The sequence below is a fragment of the Corvus kubaryi genome, unplaced genomic scaffold (assembly GCF_017639235.1).
Source record: "Corvus kubaryi isolate FWS band 111438036 unplaced genomic scaffold, C.kubaryi_AGA036_p1.0 134, whole genome shotgun sequence".
Taxonomy (NCBI): Eukaryota; Metazoa; Chordata; class Aves; order Passeriformes; family Corvidae; genus Corvus; species Corvus kubaryi.
In genome coordinates, this window is record NW_024580668.1 from 4760235 (window position 1) to 4773594 (window position 13360).

Here is a 13360-nt window from a genome sequence, read left to right on the forward strand (position 1 = left end):
AAGAGAGGGAGACGGCAATTTTGAACGGTCCAGTCGCAGCTGCGAGCCGGAACGGCGGGGCGATCCCCGCCCGTGTGTCAGCCCGCGTTACACCCCCGCCGCCGCTTAACCCTTGGGGGAGAGCCGCGCTCCGCAGCGGCGCTCGGCGGGGACCGGAGCCCCCGGGGCCCGGGCCCGGCCCGCGGGGCTTGGCCGGGCGCTGGTTGCAGGTGGACATGATCATTTACAGGAGGCAGCTGCACTTTGACCTTGTTGTGCAACCATCATAAAGGAAGTAAATAACGTAAAAATACAACCTGCCTTTTAATAAATGCGCTCTTCTGCCAGGCGCTGTTTCCCCAGAAAACTGAATTACTGAAACAATATTACCAAATGTAATAGGAACAATATTATCAGATGGTACGATTTATCTTTCACAGAATAGAATCATAGAATCATCAAGGCTGGAAGAGACCTTTAAGATCAAGTCCAACTGCACTACCATTGTAACCCCTAAACCACTAAATTACATCACCCAGATCCAGATGCCTCTCAGACACCTCCGGGCTGGTGACTCCACCACCTCTCTGGGCAGCCTATTCCAATGCCTGATTTAACTTAACTTTCAAGTTTTAACGGGTAGGAAGCTTAAAATAGCACCTCTTATATCAGTATTTTAAAATAAGCTTTGCTCTTATGTTTTGGGAATGGGCGGCATTAGAGGCTGGAACTCTGTTGTAGTGGGATGGGCTCAGCACCTGCTGGTTTATGATTCTGGGAACTTGACTGGCCTGAAAGCTGCTGTCTGGAGGCTGGTGGAGACCTGGAAGAACAAGAGCCATGAGTTAGGGGATCGCTTCAAATGCGTCCAAGTTTTTTTCCACTTGGGGTTGCCCAGATGTGGGTGTCAACATTTCCCCCATCACATATTTGTGGTGATCATTTAACTTGTAGTACTCTAACATAAATTAAATTGATCTGCTTGACAGTCAACCCCAGGAGCAATGGGAACAGTGCTGATGTACTGTCCATATCTTACCCTGCCCCCAAATATGCAAACATACCTACAAGGGAGAAGCTGTTTGCCTAAAATTCACAGGGAAAACATAAAAACTGATAGGTATTTGCTCTTAACACACAGGTGCCAAATAATAGTGTGTGTACCTTTAGATCAAAAATCCTAGAAATTCAGTTCATGGTGAGGGATATTACTGGTTTAGTTTCTATGTCCTCCTCTCACCTGCAGTAGACTTTGGCCAATAACTAAAAATTACAATGTTAAGCCTTTCCCAGGGCTCTGCTCGCTTACCCCCATGGCATCACTCTGAGGGACTGCCTCCATCCTCTGAGAAGTTTTATATTAATATTTTATTGTTGTACTCAAATGCTTTTCTCAGCCATCACTTGAAACTCAAGGGTGAGTAAGAAGCTGCCTTTTTCATCTGTATGAATTTTAACTCCCATTTTATCAATTTTTGACAAATTACAGTGCTGCAAAGTAGCTGTGATTTTACAGACATCACTATAGGTCGTGTTGCCAGTTTCTTACAAGACAGGAATGCTGCTTCGAGCTGGGCAGTCCCAACCTCTTTGCTGCTGCCACATTGAGCACATTGCTAGTTTTAGCTATGGTGAAATTCTATAAGCAACATACCAAAGAACTCTCTGGAATAGAAGCCTGGTCACATTCCCTACCCAGCGGAAGAGTTAATCAGCTGCTCAAATGATTTATTAAGGGTGAAAAAGCTTGACTTAAGCTAAACCAGCCTAAAGGTGCAGAGTGGCTGAAAGACTTTCTTTGATGGCATTTAGCCAGCATACACTTCTGTGCTGGGCCACAGTGCCTGAGCAACAAGGGAGGAAGAGATGGAGGATGTTATCAAGTGGCAGCAGCAGTCAGCATAAAGGGGCAAAGCAGCCTGCATTCTTCCTCTGCTCACATTCTAGGACAGCTTGAATGTAGTTTACAGATGCCTACAAAACTAGAAATAAAAACCTCGAAATCTTCACGTCCTCATTCTAACACTCTCTTTAGTGTACCATATGGCACATCTACCATATTAGGTAAACAACTTTACAAAATTACAAGAGCAACTGAGATTCATTACAACTTGTGCATTATAAGTGTGTAGGATTCATTACTGAATAATTTATCTTTTCATACACTCTGTCTCTTGTTTGACATTGGGATTAAGTTTCTAGACTGAATTCTTCAGGACAGGGAGTCCAGCTCCTCTCTGCTGTACTGCTCTGTTTTAAATGATACAAAAAGAGCAACTTGCATAAGAATGCTAGTAATGGATCACAGGTAATTATTGATGTTGGCGTAGAAATAGTCAGACTCAATATACAGTGCTTGCTGTGGACTTCGCCCATCAGCACCTATCAATTACATCAAAAGATCTTGAACATTACAGGCACATATGGGTTCTCTGTGTGTCAAAGAGCAGAAACTAGCAGGAGATATCCAGGAAAAATGGAGAAGCGTCAGTTCCTTTAACCTCCTTCCTTTAGTATATTATTATTTAAAATAGTTATTTTCCCCCCTAGATCTACAGTGTAGATCATGACACAGAGACTGTCTCAGGTCAAAGTAGTGCCATTCTCCTTCTGTTTGTTTTCTAAAAATGAAATTAGCCTAGAGCTCATTACAGAAATATCTGACAGAGGTAGAGATTGGGGTGAGAAGGGACAGAACAGAGAAGCCTACAGATGGTTTTAGTCTTAACTGACCCATCAGAAGACTGGAGGCCCATCAATAAACAGATGAAACACGTACCATTTTGACTGGTGATTTCTGGCTCTTCTTTCCTGCCCCTCTCTCTGCTCCTTACTCAGGATCATTTGAAATGCTGAAAGTTGGAATTTAACCAGTAATACCTTGATTTCAAAAGTTCAGTCAAACAAGATGACAAAATTCACACTTGTGTCAGTCTCCACTGGAAAGTGTTCAGCAGAACCCAAAATTTTGAGATCATTCATAAAGCTGCACTATCCTTGTAGCCAATATCCCTCCCTACCTTTCTGCCTTGTACCCCATTTCCTTTTTTTTTTTTTTTTTTTGGAGGATCACAGGAGTTCAATGGAGAATTTGGTAAGTAGAGAGTGTTAGGAGCAAAGGAATGAAGTCCTGGTTGAAGATGATGCAGTTCTGTGCAGAAGTTCCCCATTGGTAACCTTGAAAGTCTGTGTGCTGATTCTTCTGCAAATGGGTGTCAGTTTCCATGAGCAAGAGTTCAGCAAAAGCAGTGAGACTTCATCTGCATCCAGAATACAAATGTTCGACAATCTATAGGAAAAACTTCCTGTTTAAGTATTTTACTTTGAGTTTAGGGGCAAATGCAGTTTTACTACAGACACACACAAATAAGTAAATAAAGAAACTTTAGTGCCCTTTGTTGACTACACTCTTGACTGTCTTCTCCCTGGAATCTCAAAATACTCTTAAAGTCTTGGTCTTCAACTCATCCCATGTACTTCAGTTGTCCTTAGGTGAATCCCTGAAGAAGTCTAATGCTCCTAATAGGGATTAATATTCATAATTGAGTGTGGTATGCTGCAAGAAAATGTCTTAACCCTTGCACTGTAAAATAAAAAGAGATAAACAGTACATTTGGAGAGCAACTGTGCAGTCCCTTTTTATTTTATGATAATCATACCTACCTACACCCATATTTCCACTGAAGGACAGTATCTGTCCTCATGGGTACTGGACTGCTTCTGCCAGCCACCCTGTGACTGCAATTCAGTGTTCTGGACAGAAACCTTGCGTGATGCTGCCAGGGAAGAGAAATGGCAAAAGCACCCACTTAAAGACGTGTTTGTATCTGCATAACAGTTACTGGAACTCCAGAAGTAGAGCAGAAAAACAAACAGCTCTTCTTTTCATAAAATACATTTGATTGAATAAATACATTATGTGACAACTTAAGGGATAGCCTCTTTTAAAACCAAGGTATTTAACAATACCTAGGTTATTAATTGGGAAAGACATAGAAAATACCTGTTAGAGGCACACTACTTATGAGCTTGGTTTTCAAACCGAAAAGTTAGCTGAGCACACAACTGCCTTGACAATCTCCTAAGTGTTTATGGGACAGAAGACTGTGCCACTAGAACATGCTACATGCAATGCACACAGGAGTTATTTATGTGTGGCTCTCCTGAGGCATTCCAAAGTCCATGCAACTCAACATCTGGTACCCAAAAGAAAACGCCCGGGGAATATACTGTGGGATAAAGGATTATTGTTTGAAACCCTTCAAGGCTTTAAAGTATACAAGAGCTATAGAAAACTGGTTTTCCTTCCCAACTGCTCTTCATATAGCTCGTCATGCTTGTTACTGCCAAGATAGGAAGGATCAATACCCATCTGTATGGGAATTCCTAAGGAACTTTACTTGTAGGAGAAAATGCAAGTTTCTAACCACACAACCCAGCAGCTAACAGAGATTCCTAAAGCAAATTTTCTGAAGGGGATTTCTAGCAAATGTCCAGAATTCTGTCTGTGGAAGAAACAATCAACTGGCACGTCAACAAAGATTTGTGTTTTATCTGTTCTGAAAAATTTCTTGTACAAGCCTACATGATTCATGGGGAAAAGAAAAATATTATTAGAAGATTAGAGGTCCTTCTGGTCACTACAACCAGCTTCAGTAATTTCACATATTTTGAATTTAGCAAATTATTAGAACTGACTGGGCAAAATGAAAATGCTTTCCTCTCTAAGCAAATTAAAGGACTTTTGGAAAATTGAATCACTATTTCCAAGACAGAATATGTCAAGAAAATGTGCCTACTGATGGGTCTCATTACTGGAAATCCAATTTGCACATTTTACAGTCAGGATTTGTTAGAATATGTTTGAAATATTTCTTTTTAGCGAGAGGTGACTTTGGCAGGTTTTGCTTCAATTTTTCTGTGAGTCTTTGTGAGCAAAGTATGATCCTGCCAGGGATGTTTTATCAACAATATATCCTCAGACAACCTAAATGATACATCATACCATGGATATTCCAGTAATGGATTCCTGTCCTCCCTTGATTCAGAGTTGGACACATTTAACAATTGACCAGATATGGCAATTGGTGTTATCCTCCTCCTTTATATGCTTCCCTCCACTCACTGCCTTCAAAAATACGTAAATAAAAATAAGTGAAAGAACCAAAGATGAATCTTCATCTTGTTTGTTCTTGGTCAGTGCCAAGAACAGGTACAGCCAATGCCACATTTCAGTTGTTAAACAGCAGTTGCCATAGATGAAAACATTTGTCCTATGGAATTTGATATCACAATGCCTAGAGACAGTAACTTACAGGACACACTCTTTATCTAAATCATTCAGTAGCCCCATGGTTTCTCTCTTTTAAGATAGAAGAGTTATTTCTAAAGAAGATTCCGTGTGTGCCTGAATACACACTTTTTAGCTCAACAATAATATCAAATGAAACTAACAGGCCATAAAGTTGGTAAAACTTTCAGCATATGTTCAATACATAGGGCAAAATCCAGATTCTTTTACATTTGAACTGGAAGAATAATCACATGTGCAAGCAGTCCTGAAAGTCATCTTCAGATGACAAAAATGGCTAAATCATTTTCCCTACTCCATCTCTAGTTCACAGTCTGTCAAATGCTCTTACCAAGCCTTAGGAGACAATAAAATTCCTGACTAACCCTAGTGACATTATAAAGAAACAGACACAAAAGACACTGAACTGGAAAGCCAGTGTAGACAGAAGAGGTATGGAATCATCATCACTTACAGAAAAAAAATGAAAGCAGTCTAGTACAGGAGGTTTGTTTTGGTTGTAATGAAATGAGATTTTATCTAAACTTTTTGTGGATTTGGAATGCAAAAAGTATGTAAGGAAGATTTTGCCGAGTTTTTGTTTTGTTTTTTTAATGACTCCTCCGTAATAACTGATTAAAATAAATCATGCCATAGCTTCCTTATGAGCTGCCTCAGACTTAATGAAAACACAGCTAGAAAGGTTATTAGACAAGTTTGGGTTTGTTTTTTTTCTGGATTCTCCAGCAGTCTAAATAGTTAGAGATATGATTCTAGACTATAGATTACTTTCTTATACTACCTAAAATATATTCTCACTATCAGAGACAGAGTTCTGGAATTGCCCCTATTCCTTTAATAAGCTTTTGCCCATTTTGGAAACTGCAAACAAATGAAATAACTAACTCAGTTAAATATGGACAGGTTCCCATAAGTTGCCTGAAGAAACTAGGGCATGTTTTGAAGCAAGTCAGACAAAGATTTTATCTCTTAAAAGACAAGATAGGCAAAACTTCCAACCCAAAGGAAATGACACACCCAGATGGAGAGCCAAGGGAGTTATGTTAAGTTTTTCCTTTCTGTCAGTTTTGTTTATATGGGGTACCTTGCAGTACTCCTTCAATGCCACAGAAGTGTAACAAAATTGCTGTCACTATTCTTCGGACCAGTTCATGCTCCAAGTTAAACTTGCACAAACCTTTTGTCTTCAAAATGTCCTACTAGCAACTGTGTGTCCCAAACAGCCTTTGGAAGTTTGGCACAGGTGATGTCATAGGCAGAGTAAATGTTGAGGATGCTGCTGAGTAAAATGCAGAGTCCAAGATGAAGATGTGAGGTGTTCTGGAAAAAAATTAAACATATTAATCAGAATCAAGTGAGAAAATTGAAAAAGCAAGTCTCAGATTTTTTAGTTATTTTACAGAAAAAAATGTGGTTTAAATATCAAACACCTTGTCATACATGCAGTGATAGAAAAATGAGGTAAGAAGCACAAATAATGCAAAGGCTTTGGAACAGTAAAGGTCAGAATTTTCATGTGTGTATGAAAAGTGTGTACACAAATACTACAATGGCAAGGAGAAGCATGAGTTGGAAGGAGATTAAATCCCAGTTTATTGTCATACAAAAATAAATTACTTTCTGAAACTGCACTAAAATCCTATTGCTATGAATTACTTTATCATTCTTGATCTCTTTAGCCTAAACCTGAATTAAAACCTATAAACTTTAAAATCCAAAGCCTCTTTAGTCTTATTTTTAAAAGGAAAATAAGGAAGATAAATGAAGAACACGCTAGAAGATAAAACAATGACTAATAATTCATATCCTCAAAGACATTTCTGAAACATGGCTTTTAAAACAAGTCCAGGAACAATTCAAGCCATGAAAACTGCAGCAGATGTTGTGCAGGGAAAGAACAGCACACTGCCAAGGCTGGTAAAATGATCCCTTACCTCACTGAACAGAAAGAAGCTGAATCTACAACTCATTTGTAAAACAGGTAAGGAGAGGGAGATTGTTTGGCTGAAGAAGAGTCCACTGTAAAGAATTAATACAAATGAGGTCTCTGAACTAAAACATTTCATAAAGGACTCTTTCCTCTATGTCCTCAGCCCACTGATGTACGTTGTTGCCCTATGGTTTGATTTTCACAGCAGGAGCTGTGCAGCAGGGTCTTGGTTCAACCCCACTGAAGCCTCAGTGCCAAGGAAATAGTACTCAGTACTGATAGCTGGAATGTGTTCAATCATTTGGAGGGGAAGAAAAATTCAGAGAGGGAAGAAGGAGCCCTTAAAGAAACATTGCTGTCGAGCTTTCTGGAATTTTAGCCAAACCCAGCTGGTGAAGGTAGATTTCTGTCCAGGGAATAGTGACATTTGCTGGTCTGCAGCATCCAAGGGTCTGCAGTATGTTTTGTACTGTCCAAAACATTTGATTTTGTTCAGAAAAGACTGGTGACAGAGTGATATATCAGGCTGTACTCCCATCTACTCCGTGGTCTCTCCGCTGAGACACTGTCAAGTGTACCAAGTAGGTCAGTTGTGGCAGTCTGGTTGTAACTTGGGCTCTCTTCAGCCCAGAAGTGAATTTAGATCATTGGTGACCACTGCAGCTCTTGAACCTCTCGGAAAGCTGGGCAGGAGGCTCAATACACAGATTCTTATTCTCCCAGTTAAAGCATAAATGTAAACCTCTACAAAATCTTTCCCTGCAGACTAATCCTCTGCAGCATTTCATCCCTATAAGACAATTTTTTGCTTCCTTTCTCCATTTATTACTTCCTTTTTTTTTTTCATTGCAGTGTGTCTTCAATCCACTTTTTGCTCACTTCATGCCTGGAAGAACTTTATGAAATCCCACCTTCATCCCATGCCTTCACATCAGTGCATCTGTGAGGATACACTGAGGTTTGCCACACTTCAGTGCAACATTTTCCAAGGAAAAACAGCCTATGCAGCAAAAAACCCAGTCAGAAATTTCTCCTAATGGAACTTAATATCTTAGGCACTGTTCAGTGCTCCCCACTCTCCTAGATAGACAACTATATCACTTTATGCCCTAATTACTTCTAAACTTAAGTCTGAATCCTCTTACTCTTTTCAATGGGAGATAGATGCATAAATGCCTTTTTTAGAATGTGTCTGACTTAAAAGTCTTCATCCTTCAACTTTTTTCACCAAACTGCAAACTTCAGCTTTGTCGACCTTTTTTGTATCACATAACACTATCCATTTAACTGTCTTCATGAAAGGATCTCTTAAAATTATATCCAGCTTCCACATCTGTGAATAAATCACTACCTACTTAGCCAGGATAACTTCATCTTGCCATTCATGATCCAGAAAGCCTCAGTATAAAAGGAACCTGCACTTCCTTAACTGCTCCATTCCCCAATACTTCAGTGATGAAGCGAACTGCAAGAGCAGGCAGGATTTTGGGTTGTGTTCTCAGTCCTATGTCTAGTACTGAGTGTGGGTTTTAGTCTCATTTCCATAAGGTAGACACTGGTGGTGTGCATGTGGAAAGGCTGGAATAGAAGTTTGTGTTCCTTCTAAAAAAAGATGTTATCCATGTCCAAGATTCAGTTTTATAAAAACAAGAAATGTATGTTCCCTCCTTACTCTGTTGCATCAAAAGTGACTTCTATCCTCGATAGATTCAGGCAATCAAACACAACTTTTAAGTAGATTCATGGTGTATAAACAGCAAAGACTGGACAGGTCAGAACAGCACTGTTGGTTTATCCCCCCATTAAAGCGGATATATTGATATACCTTAAAAAACTGAAGAATTTAGAAGTCAGACTGGTAATTTGAATCTTCCACATGGAAGTGCTACACAAACAGAAAAATTCTCCAGCATGTTTTCGTAATTTTACCACTGGATTTTCACAAGTACAAAAGAAATTATCATTTTGCATTATAGCAAGGAACTGCATTTCCCTTTAGAAAGTGGTCGATTTTTCAGGGAAAAGAATAACAGACTACAGCATGAAAAGTGGGATTGAATGTATTCATGGAACAAGAAAATAAAAATGCATCATTCTAACATGAGTGTATTTACAATAAAGCTGGTTAAAGTGGAGATTAAGAGCCTGTAAATTCTAGTAAGTAATAAAAAATGCTGCTTTTTTAATCTTTATAGGTAATTTCTTATCTCAGATACTGACACCATACATTATAAACACTGTGTATCTGTACAAAACAAGTTTGTTTTCAGCCAAACTCACATGAGCATTTCTTCCTCTTATGTTTGTATTTCATACAGTTGGAGCATTCAAATAAACAGTGCCCAAAGTGTGGTTTACTTTCATGCTCACAAACTCTGTGGGTCTGGATAAGTTTAATCTCTCTGTGATCTCCTCCTCACTGGTAAAATATATTTTGTCTTGACTGTGTAATGGATTGCTGAGAAGTGCAATGGAAAAATGCAGATTTATGCCAGTGCCACTGAGTACACAGTTGAGGCACTAATTAAGAGAGCCAAACCCCCATAAGCCTAAAACTATGACATTTTATAAAATATTTCATTTAAAACCAGGAGTTAAACTGACTTTAAATTTGATATATGGGGGCGGAATGAAAGATGTCAAAATTAAAATGCCTGAGGCACAGACTCAAAACTGAGAAAAAGAGAAAGAGAGAAAGGGGAGAGCAGACAGAACAGCATTACAGGTATTACAGTCTCTGTATTTATTTCTGAAATAAAAAAGAAAACACTTATTGTTTTGATGGATTTTTTTTTCAGAAGAGAAACCCCTTTTCCTGAGATGTAAGACAAACTAATGTAAGGAAACACTATTTCCTCCATACATCATTGTATCTCCTTTTCTTAGACTGTGGGAAATTGAGAAAGTAATTGTACAAAGCCCACATTATCTAAATACAGGTTACTAAGTCTCCCATTTTTTCTACTTATTAATATTTCCATTTTTCATTATCCTTATTCCATTCTCCATCCCTCTCTCTTCCCTATATTTTAGTTTCATTCATTGAATTTACATGCTTTATTCTACTTCATCAGCTTTTCTTTGTGTAGAATAAAAGCCCTTACAAGGATGGATCATTTTTTTTCCTTCTCATCTTTCCAGAATCTTTTCTGTTTCTCCATCCTGTTCTAGTTCCTCCTTCATTCCTGGTCTCTTTTCTACTTCCCATTTCCCACACCTCTACAGAACTGTATTCTGTACTTGGTGACTTTCCCCTCCTTCCCTGCAGCTACCATAATCTTATTTTGAAACTACTGCTCTAACATATCTTCCTCTAGGGCTCAAACATTTCTGCCTTCCTTTGTATCATTTATTTTGTTTGCCACACCCAAATTCAAACCTCTGTTCCATTTTCACTTCCTCCATTTTTCCATGATTGTTTCTTTTCTTTCCTCTTTTTTTGCCACCAACTGCCAACGCATCCCACTGTCCCCACGTGCAAGAGGTGATGCTTCAGCAGCCAATGCCTGACTCCCTTCTTCCAGCAGCTGGAGCTTGTTACAGGTGTTCTGCCAACTGCTGGTCTGTCATTAACTCTGCCAGAACTCACCTGAGTCAGTTCAGCTTACCTTTCTGTGGATGTGGCCATCATCCACTACACAAGTTCTCTCTCACCATCACACACCCCATAAATTGTCATCACTGCTGTAAGTCACTGATTTCTCTTTTACCTGCTATGAAACATGCTTACATATATGGGTGGTGACCCTCCCAAATGCCTCTAGTTGCCTTCCAGCTGCCACGGGTGTCTCCTGAGTTCTGGCAACACAGGTGTTCCTGTAAATGAATTAGCTATGCAGTTACATGGTCTGACTGTGTCCTACCTCCACTCTCCATAGAGCACAGTTACCTGTAGTCCAAATGACTGTTACGTGAATCCTGTGTCTGCTGTGCTCACGAGGCCCTCTCTGCCAGGTTTCTTCCTAGTGCTGTGATGAACTGCAGTCAGCTTCTTCATATGAAGCCAAATTCGTATGAGGGATGCCCGGGATAGCACACTTGTCATGAATTTACACAGTGAAAGATGCTCTTTCCTTCCCCCTTTCAACACTTAGTGGATGAAGTACTGTATTTTTTAGCAGAATAAATAATACTAACAGGCCACTTAAAATGTCAGGTATCATATTTCTTCTTGCTGATCACTTGTTATCTCTGACTGTTGTCAAACACAAGACATTGAGGAAATTCATTACAATAAGAGTATCTTCCAGAAACTGGCTGATTTATGGCCATGGTGATTATAACTAAAATTCTCTATGTTTGCATAGCTCTCCTTACCAGTGTATAGGTCATGCCATCTTGGTGTAGTTTTCTTTTTCCACACTGCTTTAATTAGCCTTCCTGCAGGTTCCACATCACTGTATTGGTGCCTGTAACTGTCTCTTTCTTTCCTGGTATTTAAAAAAAAAAAAAAAAAAAAAAAAAAGTGTAAAAAAAAAAATTGTAGTATTACCTTGTGTTGAATAAACAACAAAGTACTGGAACTACAGGTGCTTATGAACTGGTGACATTTTGGTTTGCCTAAAGAGAAAAATGAATTGAACTGCAAAACCTGAAGACCCATTTACTGTTTCTAAAGAATATTTTAAGAGTGGAAATAAGAAATACCAAGTTAAACATACTGTGGAGTTGGAGGATCTAAACCAAAAGAGGGAGTACTGTTTCTCTACCTTGGTTGCACTACTGACATAATTTTTTTCATTATAAATAATTTTTTGTAGCTGCCCCAAACTGAGCAGCCACATTTTTTCTATCTTTTCTATTATTTCTTTCCCTATTTTTTCTCCATTAGAACTTTTTCACATAGCTAAACTAGACACTCCTCGTACAGAGGAACTAGAGGACTTTTTTCATCAGGGAAGTTTCTAACCAGCAATTTGCCCGCTAAAGGGCACTGTTTACTGCAGTAAAAAAGGAATCTCTGCTTTCCTTCTGTAAGTTATACTTAAGGCTGAACTAAAAATATAAAAGGGTTGACTTTAAGGGCTGACTTTCTTATTCAAAATTACTGCTTTTCCAATTAATATTTTTATTTTCTTTATATTTTTTTAGGAACTCTATGCTAGAACAATTTAACAAGGAAAAGACCACGTACATGTGCCTGTACGAGTGGAAAGGAAGCATCTGCCCTGTTCAGGCAGGGAGAGCTGCTCCTCAGGCTGTATAAACAGCATGAAGAGTAACACCATAAAATACATAAGGTCACAGGGCAGACAGCTTGGGGCATTGGGAGAACAGCTCTCCGAGCCATGGTGTGCAAGGACGCAGGGCGTCCTGACACGGGGATAAACCTGTGGACTGCGTTCTCCCGTGTCGCTGTTGTATCGCAGATGGAAGACATGCAACCAAGGCATGGGCGCCTGCAGCTCCAGCGAACCTCCCTGCACTCAGACAATGGCTCCCGCTGTATTGTCCCCGGCTGCTGGGCTTGAATCTTATTCATTTGCGTCACACAAATTAGTGAGATCTGTGCACTCTGACCCGCTGCCCCGAATGCAACTGCCCTGCCTGATCCCCGTCCACCCTCTCGCTGGTGAGTGATTTCACCTCCTGTGACCATATCTGCCAGATGCTGCCGGTTGTCTCTCATTGACCCGCAGATGGCTGGGGAGCGGGGGAGCTCCCAGGAGACGCCGCACGGAGCGGTCCCATCCTCCAGCTGCGGCCTAGCACGGGGTGACCGCGCCGGGCTGACCCGCGCCGGGCTAGCCGAACAAAGGCGCGGGGGGACCCGCACACGGCACGGCCCACCGGGCACCCGCGGTTCTGCCAGCACCAACCGCGGCACCGCAGGGTGAAGGGGCTCCGGCAGAGGCAGCCATGGCTGTTCTGTGACGGGAAGGCGATGATCCCTTTCTCGCCGCGGTGTGTGACAGCAGCTCTGCCACAGGCGCCAGGGGCAATGACACACGAGTGAGGAGCAGTGACACACGGGCAGTGCCACACAAGGGGCAGCGGCACAGGCTCGGCATCGCAGAGCTGCCCTCAGCGCCCCCCCCCACCCCGCGCGCTCCCCTCAGCCGCGGCAGCGCGGGAAGCGAAGCGCGCGCGCTCCCGCCCCGCCCCGCCCGGCTCCGCCCCGCCCCGCGGCGCACGTGGCA

General features: G+C 41.0%; 1 long non-coding RNA gene across 1 annotated transcript; it reads right to left on the bottom strand.

Moving 5' to 3' along the window:
- Positions 1-323: 323 nt before the first annotated feature.
- LOC121673047 lies at positions 324-13243 on the bottom strand. The gene is made up of 3 exons (XR_006019123.1): positions 12807-13243; positions 11538-11650; positions 324-6610 (listed from the first exon to the last, which is right to left on the bottom strand). It is a non-coding gene; the product is annotated as an uncharacterized LOC121673047 (long non-coding RNA).
- Positions 13244-13360: the final 117 nt, after the last annotated feature.